The sequence below is a fragment of the Hyla sarda genome, chromosome 11, assembly GCF_029499605.1.
Source record: "Hyla sarda isolate aHylSar1 chromosome 11, aHylSar1.hap1, whole genome shotgun sequence".
In the NCBI taxonomy this organism is placed as follows: domain Eukaryota; kingdom Metazoa; phylum Chordata; class Amphibia; order Anura; family Hylidae; genus Hyla; species Hyla sarda.
This window is the reverse complement of record NC_079199.1, coordinates 34,408,942-34,427,937: the sequence shown is the minus strand read 5'-3', so window position 1 is coordinate 34,427,937 and position 18,996 is coordinate 34,408,942. Positions and strand designations below refer to the sequence as shown.

The following is an 18,996-nucleotide window of genomic DNA, read 5'->3' as shown; positions in this document are numbered from 1 at the left end:
GTGTGCACTGAGCAGCAGAATCCATTGCCAGCAATGGGATTGTACTACAATGGAATTTCAAAGTGGTATTCCACTCTGAAAATCCACAGTGCGAACCTAGCCTCAACAGAACATACTACAAAAAAATTAAAAATTAAAACTAAGGATAAATAATATGGCATGTCCAGAATGTTTACTAGGCCTCTATGACCATGCTTGTTAAGGCTTAACCTAAAAATAAGCAACCATTCACACATCTCAATCATTCCATGAAATGTGCCTTAAGGAGAAAGTGGGTGGAGAGGTCATCTAGGAGGTATATGCTTTGTTATAAATTGGAACCATTTAAGGAACATTGTTCTGCTTTGTAGATGTATTTATTTTTGGCTACTTTAGTGTTTAATACAAAAATCCCTCTTGGTAACTTGGTAGATGCCTAAAGGACACGTACTGTTTGACAGGTTCCTAGCACTGAGGAGAATTTTACATCTGTGTGTACCCCAAAGGGAGAAACCAAGATTCTCTCAGGACATCAGTTGTGCTGTAAGGCGTGCTCTCCTCCTCTAGAATTTTAGCAGCTCCTTTTTTAATGCAGTTGCCTGGATATGAAATAATCAGATTCTGCCTTTGTAGCATATACAGTATATGTACATTGGATACACCTCAATAGCGTTAAAGGGGTATTCCAGGCAAAACCTTTTTTTATATAGATCAACTGGCTCCGGAAAGTTAAACAGATTTGTAAACTACTTCTTTTAAAAAATCTTAATCCTTCCAATAGTTATTAGCTTCTGAAGTTTTCTGTCTAACTGCTCAATGATGATGTCACATCCCGGGAGCTGTGCATGATGGGAGAATATCCCCATAGGAACTGCACAGCTCCCGGGACGTGAGTCATCAGAGAGCAGTTAGACAGAAAACAACAACTCAACTTCAGAAGCTAATAACTATTGGAAGGATTAAGATTTTTTAATAGAAGTAATTTACAAATCTTATTATTGAATTGGCAAGCGCTGTCTCAGACACATATCTATTAAAGCTAGGTGGTGGGGACTAACCTGATGCTGCTGTAGGAGGAGGGAAGGATCCTGATGGTATGGGAGAAACTGTAGGTGGTGTGAGGAAGTGCTCACCTGATGACCGAAAAATGGGAATACAGTGACTGGATTACATAAAGATATGCATATCAATTTGAGTGAGCTCTATCTATAAAACATGGTCTACCTTTAAATGATCGGTCGCGCTGGTGCGAGCGATGGTGGTTTGAATGGCTGATGTGGTAAGCTGAAGGGGTGATTTTCCTATGGTATAAAATGGATTAAACAATCTGGTTATGGTGAAAAGAATGATGAATACTTTCAGCAGAATCGTTCTTATTTATACCTGTTCAAGAGCTGTATTACTGATTCTGTATGGGTATTGTAGAGAAAAATGCTTGGTGCTGTGGGCTCTCCCTGAGGGTACTCCAGAGGTTGAAAAAAATGCGAATGAAGCCCCTTTATACCGTTCAACTCTGTATAATTTATAATAATAATATAGTCACAACAGAGTATTGTAAGCTAATGGAATGTCCACAAAGCATAGGAGTATTTTTATAAGTAGATGATTACTATTAAATCACTAAGTGGCGTACCTGGTAAAGCTCCCGCAGGTACCTGTTGCGCGGTCAGCACTGTTGCGGGCCCTCAATGAAGGTATTCCTGGATTAATAAACAGGTGTAGAGTTGGAGTTCAGTCCGGGAAATCGTTGGTTGTAATCCGGTTAGTTAAAGGGAGCGTTTGGCGGCAGTGGGAGTGCGCCCCGGCCGGTGGTGTCTCGACCTACCTGCCCGCTCGCTGTTAGGTGAATCAGGTGGAGGTGATTTGGATCTAAGTGACGTCACTACGGTATCCTCTATGGTCCACAAACCTATCGACGCGTTTCGGAAGGCTGTCGGCTTCCTTCATCTGGATCAAGTCTGTTTAACTTTCCGGAGCCAGTTGATATATAAAAAAAAAAAGTTTTGGCCTGGAATACCCCTTTAAAAGAACCCCACCTTACAAATGAAGATTGAGCCAAGTAACTTCGTGCTAATGTCACCAAATGTCTCATGATTGTGCATGCTACATAATACATATTGGCACAACCCATGACATGATATAAGGAGACATCAGAAGATCTAATATAACTTTGCTGTTACTCTACACTGATATTGTGGTAGACCATAATAAAATAACCTATCTTTTGCAAAGTTTCTCCGATTAATTATTTTTTTTTTTTTCAAGACTGTCATATATGTCCCAGAATAAGAAAAAAAAAAAGTCTTGGAAATTGCTCATAGAAATCAATCAGACCTTTTTTTAAAGGCCTCTGAAAAATAAAAGAAGTAATCTGATTGGCTGCATTGGGAAACTGGTCAACTTTTCCCTTACACCGATTTTGATAAATCTTCTCATTATGTTCTTTTTCCGACACATTTGTTTGACTTACCCCATCAAATATCAATGTTCCAGTAGACATTACTTGCTACTGGGTAAAGATTTTATCATGTACTTAAATGCACACTCTTCCAGGCATCAATCAATATGTCAAATTGTCTTGACCAAAGTAACACATTTTATTACTTCTCTGAAGGATAATTCCACCCACATCATTAGTATTAGTAATGAGACATATGACCCTGCCCTGTGTGCCTTGGTCTCTCATGTCTTTGGAGCAGAATGTGTTAATAATAATTGCTTAAATGTAAAGCAAGGAATACCTGATCACTTTGTGATGCCAGGGCACCGTTAGCCTATACACGGTCCGAGGTTGGAGACAGCTTCTCCTGGGCCAGACACGGGGAGTAAAGGAACACGCCTACGGTCGGATTACAGATAACTGCCTTTACTGAGCAGGGTGCAGATGTTATTATTACATGCCAACAGTATGGTGCAGAGTGGAGAGGATGCCTTGCTGAGACTTATGGTGTTTTTTCACCCAATATATTAATACTGACTTAATATGAGACTGAAGATTGTTCCAGGTCGCTAAGGTTCTGACAAGGTCCTGTGACTTTCTCCGTCAGGGCTTGAATTTCCTCCGTGTGAGGGATTCCTTGCAAAATGACTGGATAAGACTTAAGATGAGATTTCGTGCTGGGCCTTCCCTCAGAGCTTCTCCACATACAACTCACACCTTTACCACACTTGTGCTCTGCTTAGACTGAACTCTGAACTGGGGCAACTCCTCCCTCCATTACTCTATATAGCTCACAATTTAGGGCTTCCCATTGGCCAAACAGGGTCAAATGGGCTTACACTGCTCTTATCTTTTAAAGGTATAAACACACATATAAATAACAGATAACATAGTGCTTATGAAAAAATATATATATAACCATTTGATAAAGTGCTTAAACATAATATAGTCACGGCCGTAAATGTTGGCACATTGAAATTTTTCAAGAAAATTTTCAAGAACTAAACCAAAAAAGGGAGGAAAAAAAGGAAGTTGGACATAATGTCACCAAACTCCAAAAATGGGCTGCACAAAATTATTGGCACCCTTAACTTAATATTTGGTTGCACACCCTTTGGAAAAAAATAACTGAAATCAGTCGCTTCCTATAACCATCAATAAGCTTCTTACACCTCTCAGCCGGAATGTTGGACCACTCTTCCTTTGCAAACTGCTCCAGGTCTCTCTTATTGGAAGGCGCCTTTTCCAAACAGCAATTTTAAGATCTCTCCACAGGTGTTCAATGGGATTTAGATCTGGACTCATTGCTGCCACTTCAGAACTCTCCAGCACTTTATTGCCATCCGTTTCTGGGGGCTTTTGATGTATGTTTGGGGTCATTGTCCTGCTGGAAGACCCAAGATCTTGGACGCAAACACAGCTTTCTGACACTGGGCTGTACAGTGCGACCCAAAATCCATTGGTAATCCTCAGGTTTCATGATGCCTTGTACACATTCAACTGAAAATAAAAGGAAAAAAGAGAGGCGCGCTCCTGGTGTGATACCGTTGAAGTAAAGCGGGTACGTGCGAGTTAGATGCACCTTACCGTGGTTAGTTGTGCTGCGGGCACAACACCTTTGTAAGCCTTCAGATCGCAAGAAGCCGTTGGTATCCCGGGTCCGAGATCCTAGCGTACGGCGGCGTTAGGTAGGTGGCTGCCTCTGCATCCCTAACCGTGACTGGCAAGTCCAGTTCTAATATGTAGGAATAGGGAGAAAAATTGGGATGAGATCCGGCGCCTCCTCCGATATAGTAAGTTGATGATTCGGAAATGAAGATTTAACAAAACTGCTTATATTTAAAAAAGGCTGTTTTATTGGAGGGTGCTCCAATAAAACAGCCTTTTTTAAATATAGGCAGTTTTGTTAAATCTTCATTTCCGAATCATCAACTTACTATATCGGAGGAGGCGCCGGATCTCATCCCAATTTTTCTCCCTATTCTTGTACACATTCAAGGCACCCAGTGCCAGAGGCAGCAAAACAACCCCAAAACATCATTGACCCTCCACCATATTTCACTGTAGGTACTGTGTTCTTTTCTTTGTAGGCCTCATTCCATTTTCGGTAAACAGTAGAATGATGTGCTTTACCAAAAAAGCTCTATCTTGGTCTCATCTGTCCCCAAGATGTTTTCTCAGAAGGATTTTGGCTTACTCAAGGTCTTTTTTGTAAAATGTAGTCTTGATTTTTTATGTCTCTGTGTCAGCAGTGGGGTCCTCCTGAGTCTCCTGCCATAGCGTTTCATTTCATTTAAATGTTGACGGATATTCAAGCTGTCCTTCAGGCTCAGGGAGCATCAGTGTCAGCGCGAACTATCTTTGGAACTTGTTTGTGGCTGCTTATCCACCATCCGGTCTATCCTGCGTTGACACCTTTCATACATTTTCCCCTTCCGTCCATGCCCAGGGAGATTAGCTACAGTGCCACGGGTAGCAAACTTCTTTATAATGTTGCGCACTGTGGACCAAGGTAAATCTAGATCTCTGGAGAGGGACTTGTAACCTTGAGATTGTTGATATTTTTCCACAATTTTGGTTCTCAAGTCCTCAGACAGTTCTCTTCTCCTCTTTCTGTTGTCCATGCTTAGTGTGGCACACACAGACACACAATGCAAAGACTAAGTGAACTTCTCTCCTTTTCATCTGCTTTCAGCTGTGATTTTTATATTGCCCACACCTGTTACTTGCCCCAGGTGAGTTTAAAGGAGCATCACATGCTTGAAACAATCTTATTTATCCATAATTTTGAAAGGGTGACAATAATATTGTCCAGCCCATTTTTGGAGTTTGGTGACATTATGTCCAATTTGCTTTTTTTCCTCCCTTTTTGGTTTAGTTCCAATACAAACAAAGGGAATAAACATGCGTACAGCAAAACATGTGTTACTGCAATCCTTTTCTGTGAGAAATACTTCATTTTCTTAAAAAATTTCAGGGGTGCCAACATTTACAGCCATGACTAACTATAGCAACCAGTCCTCTAGTGGGCTCAACACCTAAGAGGCAGGTCTGCCCGGGGAAGTCTGCAGCCCACTGGACAGCCTTTGGTGCTGGGACACCACAAATCCATTTCTGGTAGGACATTCTAAGGTAAAAGGCTTGTTCTACAGCAGTGTTTTCCAAACAGTGTGTCTCCAGCTGTTTCAAAATTACAATTCCCAGCATGCCCGGACAGTGAAAGGTTGTCTGATGATGCTGCGAGTTGTAGTTCTGCAACAGCTGGAGTCACACTGTTTGGAATACTCTATCCTACAGATTTGCCACAGAATAGGAAATATGTGTGCAATCGGAGGGGCGGTGACACTTAGGGCCCCGCAATCTTGGAATGGGGGGGTCCCCAAGTCTCCCGTTGGAATGATCAAGCATGTGGGCTCTCTGTATGAGCCATCTTTAGGCTATGTTCACACGGCAGAAATTCCACAGATTTGTGAATGCTGTGTCCACATTAATTTGGCCGGAATTCCACATCTTTCAAGCATTTGTTGAATCTATGCGGAATTTTTGCGGAATGAATCTGCAGTGCTTGTAAAAAGAGTGACTTTAATTCACTGCAAAAGTTAGATTTTGCACCAAATCCGCATTTAGGGGAAAAAAAAGCTGAATTGACTTCAATGGCCTTCCACAGCCTGGAAAAATATAACACATGACTTATATATTTATGCAGAATTTTAGCTGCCGAACATCCACAGCTAAAATTCTGCTGTGTGAATAGGACTGCAGAATTGCATTGAAGTGTATTGGCTTTAAAAACATGCAGGATTTCAATGTGGAAAGCCGTGCGGAAATTCTGCCGTGGGAACATAGCCTTATTCCTGCACTGATTTCTCCTTCTCTCGCCCATGTGGGATGTCTTCTCCCTGCTGATAAATACTGATGTGCCTGTGCACATTGCTGGTTCATGCATTGTATATGGGACTGCTGAAGAAAGTTGAGCGCTATACCACAGACAGTGAATGTTGGCTGCACAGGCTGTAGATCAGTGTAGAAAAAGAGCATCTACAATAGACTCAGCAGGGGACAAAGGGGAAATCACACTCTGCGGCATCAGTGTCTATCAGCAGGAGAAGAGATCTGCACAGAGATGAATCTGAACTGATACCAAGAGCTCACAGAAATCACATCCAGGTTGTTTTTACTGAGAGGGACACATCTGTAACACTGGCATACGGGGGGCTGATCCAGGGGTTACCTTTGGCTCACACGTTCCTTCTAGTTCCTGGTCTCCTCTCTGCCTCTTAAAGGTCCTGCATGCACACCCTAATCTGTCCCCAGCTAGATCACTATCCTGCACCACCTATATCAGGTAGCTTCACTGTCAAATAGTTGCCTGAGTTATAAGATTCTTAGTCTTCTTGTGTTCCGGTGAGGGTGTTTCCAGTAAGGTTGGGTTCACACTTGCGAAGCTCCGGACGGAGTGTGGCCGACTGAAATCAGGTGGCACTAGGACCGCGCAGACATTGCTGTCCCCATAGACTGCAAAGTCTGTGGAGCGGATTCTACCATAACATTGAGCAGGTTTAAAGGAAAACTGTCACTTGTTTTCTCCCGCACTATCCATAGGTACTGGTGGATAGTGCGGGAGACACTGATTAAAATGAGCCCTACCTTGTCCGGATCTGCGCCGCCATTCTCTCGCAATTGTAGTTTTATTATCTGTTGAAATCTTCCTGTAACTGGCACGGGCGGGGCTTCGGTGCTTAACTGGCACTGACGTCAGCGCCGCTTATGAATATTCATCCCCCCTCCCTCCAGCTCTCCCTCTCTTTGCCGCACCTAACTGGGGGGATGAATATTCTTAAGCGGCGCTGACTTCAGTGCCAGTTAAGCGCCGAAGCCCCGCCCGTGCCAGTTACAGTAAGATTTCAACAGATAATAAAACTACAATTGAGGGAAAATGGCGGCGCAGATCCGGACATGGTAGGGCTAATTTTAATCAGTGTCTCCCGCACTATCCACCAGTACCTATGGATAGTGCGGGAGAAAACAAGTGACAGTTTTCCTTTAATATTCTGGCAGATTTATTTGATTCGAATTTTCTGTCGGAAATTCAGACGAGAAAAATTCTGCAGTGCGAATGGGTTGATGGAAAACCCATCGACCTGCATGTTAAACAGTCCTAAAATACTTTAGTGTGAAGCCTGCCTTACTGTGTATGGCCGGGGCTTACCTCCATGACTACTACCCTGTCTGCTTTTTTGTGACCACATTGTATCTCCTTTGTCTAAACTAAGCCAATTTTTGATCTTGAAACTGTATGGCTAACCCTGACCCTTTTACCTTTCTTCAATCACAAAAGTACTCTGCCAGTCCAGACTCCATCTTGTACCCAGACTACTGGAGGTAGTAGCAATCTAGTCACCCAATGCAGCAAAGATCAGATCCTTGTACCAGGAGACCACCTAGGAAACACCCTCAGTGTAGGTGGTACAGTGGGTCCACATCCAACACGAGCACAGAAAAGTCTTAGTGCAACTTTTTCCAACTCAAGATACCATTACTAGGTAAAAAAAAGAAATTCTCATATCACAAGGTGTCCATAGCCTTTATATCAATACATGTGTGCATTGTCCTACAACAACAGTCTCCCTAATAATCTGATCTCTTCAGCAAGGCGCGGAGGGGAAACAGCACTAAATATCGCTCTGGAACAAGCCTAACAAAATTAAAACAATTCTTAAAATCTAAAGAAAAAGAAAAAAAAGACTATAAAAGTGTCTGGTTTTCGTTTCAATGAGAAAGGGCTGACATTTTGATGACAACAACATCCCGAATGTCTCAGAAAAGTTTTTAGTTTCTATTCCTTTATAGTTCATTCGCAGAGGAAATTATAAAATAAATAAATAAATAAATAAATATCTGAATGGTTAGGTTTCCCAATCTGAAACTATTTGGGAAAGAATCCTTGCACCTCAAGTCTGTGGTTTAACGTTACTCAGCAGCGCAGATGTCTGCAGGGCATTGAGCGTAGTGTCTTCTCTTATAGGGTATTGTACGTTCTATGGGGACCTAAAACACACACAGTAAAACAAAGCCCACCCACCGTCATATTCACACGACAGTAAGACACACACAAGAGTAGCTGCCTTTTATACCCCAGACTCATGCCTTTAGACCAGAGATGCGCAAACACACAGAAACATCTGTTTTGAGGGCGCTTCTTAAATAGAGGACAGAAGAATAGTGACTGCGAGACACGTCAGCCGAGTGTGAAGTGCATACGGCTTGGCAAATGCACATCAAGAGGGGGGAGGCAGGTAAAAACCTGGTTACCTTTTCCTAACACAGCTGTGACAAGTATGTTGGTGCTGAGAAGAATCAGTGTAGGAAGCTCATAGAAAGCAAAAAGAATTTAGCACTAGGGTGCGAGAGGGCTGAGGGATCTGTGAAGTACCGGGATTATCATAGAGCCAAGCAGAGAGTACACAAAACTCTTTTCAGTTCACCCGGCAGTCAGCAAAGTCACATTCTGCCTCGTCCGCCATCAATCTCTCTTGAATATGGCAGGAACGGAACAATGTTCCCACTTAGAGGAAAGTGCCTCTTGTCTGTTTAGGAGAAGTTGGATAACTAAATTGATACGTGGGACCTCCATGTACCCCGGAGCATTATTTGAAGGGTCTACACAGCTGCCAAGTCAAGGTCCTTATAATTTATGTGAAGAACTAAAATTTTCCTTTATTTCTCTAGGAATAGAATATGTGGTACAGTACATATACAGGGCATATCTATATAGGTAGCATGTTAGCATTTTAGACACTAGAAAAAAAGTCAGCCAAACCTGCCGATTATGCCGGCACTGGCTGAATGTGTATGGTGCCAAACTTGTCCCAAACACATGATGCCAAAAGAAAGCATCCTAGATTAAACTGCCTGATTCCTTTTGTTTTTAAAGGGGTATTCCAGGAAAAAAACTTTTTTTATATATATATCAACTGGCTCCAGAAAGTTAAACAGATTTGTAAATGACTTCTATTAAAAAATCTTAATCTTTTCAGTACTTATGAGCTTCTGAAGTTTAGGTTGTTCTTTTCTGTCTAAGTGCTCTCTGATGACACCTGTCTCAAGAACTGTCCAGTTTAAAAGCAAATCCCCATAGCAAACCTCTTCTAAACTGGGCGGTTCCCGAGACACGTGTCATCAGAGAGCACTTAGACAGAAAAGAACAACCTTAACTTCAGAAGCTCATAAGTACTGAGAGGATTAAGATTTTTTAATAGAAGTAATTTACAAATCTGTTTAACTTTCTGGAGCCAGTTAATATTATATATATTATATATATATATATATAAAAGTTTTTTCCTGGATAACCCCTTTAAAGTATACAAGCCAAAGGAGTCTTGACACAGGTTTACCGCTCCTTCTCAATTGAGAAAACATGACTGATTGGCCAAGCCAAATCTTCATGGAGAGATACCTATGGGCTAAACAATTTAATGGCCAATCGCATGTGTATGGGAACCTGTAGAATAGTGACAGCAGAAACAAAGTGATTTATCTAGTCTTTTTGCACTATTTTGTGGTCCTTTTTTGGACATTGGTAGGTAGTAACCAATGCATACCGTAAGGCCATGTTCACATGTTTGGAATTTCTGTGCGGAATTCTGCCAGAGATTCTGGAGCAGCAGAGTCCCATTGTATTCAATGGGATTCTGCTGCGCTGTGCACACAGTGGAATTTCTGTGCCAGATGTCTCTGGCACGGAAGTTCAGTTTTCTGTGTCCACAGAAGAAATGAACCTGCCCATTCTTTCTGCAGACTCAGCACGGAATACATAGAAGTCTACGAGACGGTGCATTCCCATGCGTTCTTGTGCAGACATTCCGGATGTGTGAACATAGCTCAACACCCAACAAGAGATGTCAATTTTCAGAGCATCACAGTTTGCTTCCAACACATATCCAGGGGGTTATCTGGGAATAAAAAAAACAGAGATAATTTCTTCCAAAAATAGTGCCACCACTGTCCTCGGGTTATTTTTTGTATTACAACTTGGCTTTTGCTTTAATGGAACTGAGCTGCAATACCATAGACCAGTGGTCTCCAACCTGCAGACCTCCAGATGTTGCAAAATAGAGATGAGCGAATTTACAGTAAATTCGATTCGTCACGAACTTCTCGACTCGGCAGTTGATGTCTTATCCTGCATAAATTAGTTCAGCTTTCAGGTGCTCCCGTGGGCTGGAAAAGGTGGATACAGTCCTAGGAGACTCTTTCCTAGGTCTGTATCCACCTTTTCCAGCCAACCGGAGCACCGGAAAGCTGAACAAATTTATGCAGGAAAAGTCATCAACTGCCGAGCTGAGAAGTTCGTGACGAATCGAATTTACTGTAAATTCGCTCATCTCTATTGCAAAACTACAACTCCCAGCATTCCCGGACAGCCGTTGGCTGTCCGGGCATGCTGGGAGTTGTAGTTCTGCTACATCTGGAGGTCTGCAGGTTGAAGACCACTGCCATAGACAACCTGAGGACAGGATTGGTGCTGTGTTTTGCAGAAATCAGCTCTGTTTTTCTAGTCCTAGATAACCCATTCAACATAAAGTAGAGACTGTTCACATGATATATATGATATATGCTATACCATGATAGTTGTTGTTAGATAATAAATGTTATTAACTTTATGTGTCCGTGGTTTTATTGTTTAGCGGGATGAGGGGACATATATCATTTTAGGCAGGTTGTTTTAATGCAGTGGCTGATTACTTTTGATATAAAACCTTTTTGGGCTATGTTTACACACCGTTTAAGCCTTATTTTTTGTGTGAACATAGTCTTAAAATAAGTGCACTCCTGTGGTTACAGACATCTACACGGGTAACATTCATTGTCTTGACAGATCTGTAGGGATGATATTGGGTTTATTTGGACTTAAAAGGTAAAGTGAATTGATCACTAACTGGAAAGAGAAATTCCAGGTATTATGGTGTCTATTTATTTTAAATCCTCCAGCCTTGCCAAGTGCTCGTCCATTGCTTAAAGGGGTATTTTGCAGGCAAAAACATTTTATCTCCTATCCAAAGGATAGGGGATAAGATGTCTGATCTCGGGGGGGGGGAGGGGCTGCCGCTGGGACCCCCGTGATCTCCCTGCAGCACCCACCCTCTCCCATAGACTTGAATGGAGGGGGCGTGGCGTGACTTCACGTCCCCAGTCCCGGAAACCCGGAAGTTTCCCAATACTTGTGACGCAGCTCCCGCATAGTATGCGGGTGCTGCAAGGAGATCGCGGGGGGTCCCAGCGGCGGGCCCCCCGCGATCAGACATCTTATCCCCAATCCTTTGGATAGGTGCTAAAAATGTTTTTGCCCGGAATACCCCTTTAATATATAAATCTAGGATAAAGAGATCCCAAGTGGGATTTTTTTTTCTTTTAAGATCTTCTGGCCACCAAAATAGATTGTACATTAGATAGGCTTAGCTCAAAATCATATTACACTCAGGATGGGCTAAAAGCTGGTTTCTAGTGTAGTGCTCCCAAAGGCCATGTTCACACGGCATAAAATGTGCAGTATGTCTGTCCAGAAAACACAGGCGCACATTTTAATAATGCAGCGGACGCTAGGACTGCTAGGCCATCTTATAGAAATGCATTTCTGAGCGTAATCCGCAAAAAGAATAGACAAGTCTGTTCTTTTTCCAGACACCGGAATCACGAGATGTATCTGCTGCAGAAATTCCACAGAATTGGAACAGTGCAATAGAGTCCCATTGAAATAAACAGCGGATTGTCTGTGCTGAATATTCTGGCAGAATTCCGCATTGGGCATTCCGCCGTGTGAACATACCCTCAGAATGTTCTCCCTCCCACATCACCGTTCATGTGCTAAACTGGGCTTGGCTTCTGGATTATATATACAGCAGGCGGTAAACCTCCCTTTTAGCACAATGAACAGCCAATGTCTTGAAGTATATTATATAGAGAAACTCTGCAATGTTGCTATTGCTGCCTAAAGGCCCTATTACACAGCTGGTGGGCTCAATCTGCCGACAAGGTTGTTTGATCATTGCCCCTTTAACCAAATATCATGAACGAGCATTCCCAGGAACATGCATCTGCGCATATAAAATGGCTATAAAGGAAATGTGTTGCCTAGATTATGTTCTACTGGTTAAAGAGTACCTCTAATGATCTTGTTAAAGTTTATAATCCTCCCAGTTCACTGCCTTTATTTTTATTATTTTTTAGTTTTCTACCTTCATATTGCTCTGTATTTTCTGCTCAGTAAGATTCAGAGACTGGGAAGGGGCGTTACCCAGCAGGCATGACATCATCTGAAGCCATCCAGGGGAGAACTTCCTCCCTCACTCTGCTACACACATCCCAGAGCAGTTCAGTGTGTGAGATGATTGGCTGAGGCTGCACCCCCCCCCCCCTTCAGCACTCCAGACTGCATTTCCTGATTTTGGACCTCTGCCGGGCCAGCAGGAGTCCAAAGTCTGTGCAAGAGATGGGGGGGAAATGTAGTTTGGACAAGTAGGGAGACACCTAATGGCAGCTTTTTTTTTTTTTTAACACAAATAAAACAAAAAACACTTAATTTTTTTTTTTCCATAAATGAATGCAATAACAAAAACTAGTTGTAAAGATAGGTCCTGAATCATGTTCTTCTTTCTAATTGGCTTCTATTTTGTGATTGTGTTTTTTTTTGGACATAGGCAACAATAGTTTGAATCTAACCTACTAACATGAATGGGAGATGTTTATGGCCGTGCTCGATGACCTGTGTAGAGGTCATTCCTCGGGTGCTGAGCTCTAATGAGGGCACTGCTAGAAAGTAATCTATAGAACAGGAAGTTGCAGCTTAGCTTTAGGCTGAGTTGTCAGAATTAGAGATGAGTGAACTTACAGTAAATTCGATTCGTCACGAACTTCTTGGCTCGGCAGTTGATGACTTTTCCGGCATAAATTAGTTCAGCTTTTAGGTGCTCCGGAGGGCTGGAAAAGGTGGATACAGTCCTAGGAAAGAGTCTCCTAGGATTGTATCCACCTTTTCCAGCCCACGGGAGCACCTGAAAGCTGAACTAATTTATGCAGGAAAAGTCATCAACTGCCGAGCCGAGAAGTTCGTGACGAATCGAATTTACTGTAAGTTCGCTCATCTCTAGTCAGAATAAAAAGATGCAAGATTTTTTGCAGGAATATTTTAAAATATAAGTAAAATGAAAAATTAGGAAAAACATCACAAAAATATAAAATATGTGAAACATAAAAATGTAAAGGCCATTATCAGATGATACATTCTCTTTAAAACATACTGGATGGGTCAAGCAGTGCTGGGCCCACTGGACTAAATTGCTTCCCTCTTCCCCTTTACATTGCTATTGGTGTTACCAGGTCGCATGGAACATGTGTCAGGAAAGAGAAGGCTTGGACATGTTCTCAGGGAATATAAGAAGTTACCAGGAGTCTGGCAGTGACTTATTTTTTCCTTTCCCAATTGAGAACACAACAACAGTTGCCAAAGCCAAGTGTGCATTTCGGGAAAGATAGCTGTCAGCCAAATAAGTGTATGGTCAGTTTTACGATTAAAAGGTTATTTTTATCTGCTAGGTTAAATGGGGATTTTTAAAGATCCCCCAATAACAGAACATACAAGTAAATGTAAAGTTTTTGAGCTGGTATCCGTTATGGGAAATGTAGCTAAGAACCAATATGGCAGCCATTACAAATTGACCAGGAATCCTGGATTTCTTAGCATCCTGAACAGCAGATATGCTACAGGGGAGCTGGACTTGTATTGTAGTATTTAGGACAGAAGAAGTAGTAGACAGAACATCACTGGTAGGGTTGTAGACAGAGATGGTGTGGGGGTGGGGGGGGGTATGTAGAGAGGTGCAGCACTGTGTAGAGCTTTGTGGGGGGGGGGGGGAGTGATATGTGTACATTACCTTGCAGTATTTAGGACAGCACAATTAAGAGATGGTCTTAGCAGCATGTCCATCCTTAGTAGGGTTGTAGACCGAGCTGGTGGGGAGGGGATGTAGGGGGTGCAGCACTGTGGAGCTTTGTAAATGAGGGTAATATGTGTATATTGTGTTGTAAAGTGATCAGTGCGGCTTGTGGGCTGAACCCCTGCAGGTGCTGGATTGCTGCGGTGGTCACTGTGCTTGACCTTAGAGAATAGAGACCTACCTTAGAAATGGCTGCGAAGTGACAGATGGGCTTATACAGTTTAAACAAGAACATCATATTCATGTCTTAAACATCTTGCTTAGAGATCTCTGTAAAAACTGGACGTGCGCTCCACCTTTATCTAGCATTGTGATGTATAATATACAGCGTGAGTAAATTACAGAATCTATTATGCCTTGTAACTTCTTTTTAACAAAATCTGTCACCGCATCTCCATTTGCTTAGTAAACATCTCGGAGAATAAGCTGTTGTTTCTTTAAGCCACGGATCCCGGCAGAGTCTTTCTGCTTTTTATGAATACATGTTCCTTTTCTAATCTGTAAGTGAGTAGTTTACAGTAGAGAGGCCGTTGTATACTTTGAAATACTATGTCAATATGCTTTTTTAATTCTGGATGAAGCCTACCATCGCTAGACCTAATTTGTTTGTGCTTTCGGTCTTTACTAAATATTAGTCTTGACTTTACAGCTATTTTCCTCTGCCAGACACTCGCTTTGTGTCTGAAATATTCCACAACAATCACCTTCCGACTGCTTCCCTCTGTGGAGTTTACCCAAGTATGCTCCGTATATTTTGCTACTGATAAATCAATAGTACTGTGTTGTAATGTGTAAACTTCCAGCTGTAAACGACTTATAAGCAAACTCTAACCACGGGCCCGACTTGTCACCCCTGATCCTGTTGGCTTATGAAACATTTTGCTTGTTTTAAGTATAGGCTGAATGTGTCAGCTAAGTGGAGTGAAGTGTACAGACTGTAGGCACATAGAGGGAGATTTATGGAAACCTGACTAGAGGAAAAGTTGCCCATACCAACCAGATTGCTTCTTTCATTTTCAAAGAGGACTGTGAAAAATGAAGCGATCTGATTGGTTGCTATGGGCAACTGCACCACTTTTTCCCCTACACTGGTTTTGATAAATCTTCCCCATAGTCCTATATTTGGCAGCTAGACTTCCAAAGGCAATGTTTTTGTATGTTCATTGGATTTGACAGATGGACAGATCTATAGTATATTAAACGGGTATTCCGGGCAAAAACATTTTATCCCCTAATAAGGGGATGTCTGATCGTGGGGGGCCCGCTGCTTAGACCCCCCCGCGATTTCCCTGCAGCACCCGGGTGCTGAATCTCAGAAACCTCCGGGTTTCCGGGACTGGGGACGTGACGTCACGCCACGCCCCCTCCATTCATGTCTATGGGAGGGGGCCTTACGGTCATCACGCCCCCTCCCATAGACAAGAATGGAGGGGGCGTGGCGTGACGTCACATCCCCAGTCCCGGAAACCTGGAGGTTTCCGAAACTGGAGATTCAGCACCCGCATAGAAAGTGGGTGCTGCAAGGAGATCGTGGGGGGTCTCAGCAGCGGGCCCCCCCGTGATCAGACATCTTATCCCCTATCCTTTGGATAGAGGCTAAAATGTTTTTGCCTTGAATACCCCTTTAATGCTGAGTACCAAATTACTAGTAGGCAAGCATAAAACAGAGGCAAACTATTTATTTGGCTTCTTTTAGACCTTGGTTAGCCTTATCCCATTTTGCCTCTGTTGGCTAGAACCTGTGCAGTGCTACTTTCTTAAGAGGAAATAAGGCTAGGTTCACACAGTCGTTGTCTTCCGTCCTGTTTTTCTCCCACTATTGAGGTTTACCGACTTTTCTTTTAACAGATAAAGAAACTGAAGTAAACGGATGCAAACAGATAATATCCATTTGCATATTGTTCAGTTAATAAAAATTTTTTTTTATTCTGAGCATGCTCAGAAGTAAAAACGGATCAAAAATGAATTTAAAAAAATGATGCAAATGGATGGCATTAAAGGCACATCCGTTTCCCATAGACTTCAATGTTAAATGTAAATTTATTATATCGGTTTTTGTTCTGTCAGAGAAAAAAATACTGCATGCATCTTTTCTCCAGCAAAAAAAAAAAAAACAGAATAGGAAGCAAACAGGTGCAAACGGGTGACAAAGTACTGTAAATAAAATCCAATTGACATCAATAGAATCCTATTACAGCGGTGTGCAACCCGTTTGCAAAAGTATCAAACAAATTGCATAACGGGCATGAATTAACGGGGGCAGACGGCCGTGTGGACGAGCCCTTAATTGTTAAAGAGAAAGGACTTTGGGAATTGGTAAGCCCTGGAGGGGAAGGAAAACACCAGCTCTTCTCTGTGGTCAAACCATCACCATACTGCCTCTTCTGATATTTGCAATGAGTGTAACGCCCATTACAAGTTTTGCTCTGGGCTAAACTTGGGAGCACAGTCTCAGTGTTTTCACCCCATATCCCACTCCAGGATGCAGAAGCTGGAATTCAGCTGCAGAGGAGAGAACAGGTCGCTACCACAAGAGTGGTCCCGTTTAAGTGGCAGCTGGCCAGGCATGCCAGAATGCCACAGTGCCAAGCAATCGGATAAAACAGATAGGTGGGGCAAACTGACAATATAGATAGCTTAGCAACAGAGTCTGATAATAGCTGATAGCTTGATGTTATAGCTGAGCTAGAGCTATTAGAACTGCAGAGCTCAGGAGCTCAGATGCAGCCAGGTGGAACAGACTTGATCAGCAGTCAGAGGTGTGGTTGTCAGTTCAGGTCATATACAGTACACTCAAACAGGTACAAGGAAAGAGGTAGAAGCAGGATCAGGATATCAGGCTCAGGTCAGATAAAGGTATGCAAGTCAGGAACAAGGAACAGGCACCTTCATAGATACTGCAATATTGCTCAGGCACCACAGGAAGGGAGGAGTGTCCTAATATATGTGGTACCTGGCCGGAATTGAAGGAGAGCAGGAATCGGGAGTACTCAATGGCTCTATAAGAGTAGTGATGTGCATGCGTGTGGCACCTATGGGACATGCCAGAATCTGACATGTGACAGTGCAGAAGAGAAGTACATCCATAGCCTACAGCGAGGTGGAGAAGCTGCACGCACAGCACGGTACTGGTAAGCAGCGGTAGACACACCGCACATCGGCGGACTCCAACCATTGATGTTACAATTAGCAGTTATGTATAAAGGTTCCCTGTTGCCCTAGGCCGGAAGAGTTAATGTTCACCTTACCATAGCAGTGTGCAGACAGGACCAGGGGCTTGGTGACTTCAGCCAGTTGCCTCTTCTGGCAGCTTTTTCTTTTAACCACCCTCCTTAAAATGCCACCCTAGGCCTGGGCCTTGTTGGCCTAGCCATAAATAGACCACTGGCAAGGAGTACTTCCTCCTTCTATCTATGCCACTGGTGCCACCTCATTACATACTATATAATAAATGTGGAAACAAAGTCATAGACTACTTGTTGGCTAAGCATGGTCACTCCTGTTATACTATAGCTATAATGTATGTCCATGTTAAAAGATACACAAGACACCATTTATGCAAAGATTATGCAGTTATTGCTATAGAATGTGTTCACTTGTAAGCTGCATGGCTTTTTATAGCCTTCATATTAATTTATTGTGCCCATAATGAATTCAGCGAGTCACACAATGCATGTGACCCATGGCAAATATGAAGAGACTCCCAGCTAAAGTTGCTGTTAACTGAGACATTTATATGTCGTTCCTATGCAGGTCAAAATTATTACTATAATAGAAATCAGTGGTGAATCTTAAAGGTTATCTAGTCTTTTGGAATTGCATAGATAAATGCATAGATCAGTGGTGTCCAAATTTTGGCCCCCAGAATTACAACTCCCTGCAGGCCCAGACAGCTGTTGGCTGTCTGGGCCTGCTGGGTGTTGTAGTTTTCCAACATCTGGATGGTCACAGTTTCATACCACTATCCTAGATATTAGAACTTAGGAGCTCTAACTCCTGGTACACCCGTTGATCAGCTGCTTGATAAGGCCTTATAAGGCCTCTTTAAAGGGGTACTCCACTGGAAAACATTTTTTTTTTTTAAATCAACTGGTGCCAGAAAGTTAAACAGATTTGTAAATTACTTCTGTTAAAAATCTTAACCCTTCCAGTACTTATCAGCTGCTGTATGATCAACAGGAAGTTCTTTTCTTTTTGAATTTCCTTTCTGTCTGACCACAGTGCTCTCTGCTGACACCTCTGTCCATTTCAGGAACTGTCCAGAGTAGGAGAAAATCCCCATAGAAAACCTATCCTGCTCTGGACAGTTCCTGACATGGACAGAGGTGTCAGCAGAGAGCACTGTGGTCAGAATGAAAAGAAATTAAAAAAGAAAAGAACTTCCTGTGGATCATACAGCAGCTGATAAGTACTGGAAGGATTATGATTTTTAATAGAAGTAATTTACAAATCTGTTTAACTTTCTGGCACCAGTTGATTTAAAAAAAAAAAAAAGTTTTCCAGTGAAGTACCGATTTAAGTCAATGATATGGCGCTGCAGTTCCTAGAATCACAACTAAAAGCAGTATGGAGCATGCAAGGATG

At 42.5% G+C, this 18,996-nt stretch overlaps 1 protein-coding gene and 1 long non-coding RNA gene across 6 annotated transcripts in view; one reads left to right on the top strand and one right to left on the bottom strand.

Annotated features, from left to right (window-relative positions):
* Positions 1–18,996, bottom strand: part of LOC130295032 (uncharacterized) — a 100,334-nt gene that overhangs the window by 18,307 nt on the left and 63,031 nt on the right. The gene's annotated exons all lie outside the window — the stretch shown is intronic.
* The window catches only part of MIPOL1 (mirror-image polydactyly 1), a 339,635-nt gene that overhangs the window by 308,154 nt on the left and 12,485 nt on the right, over positions 1–18,996 (top strand). The window lies entirely within an intron of this gene.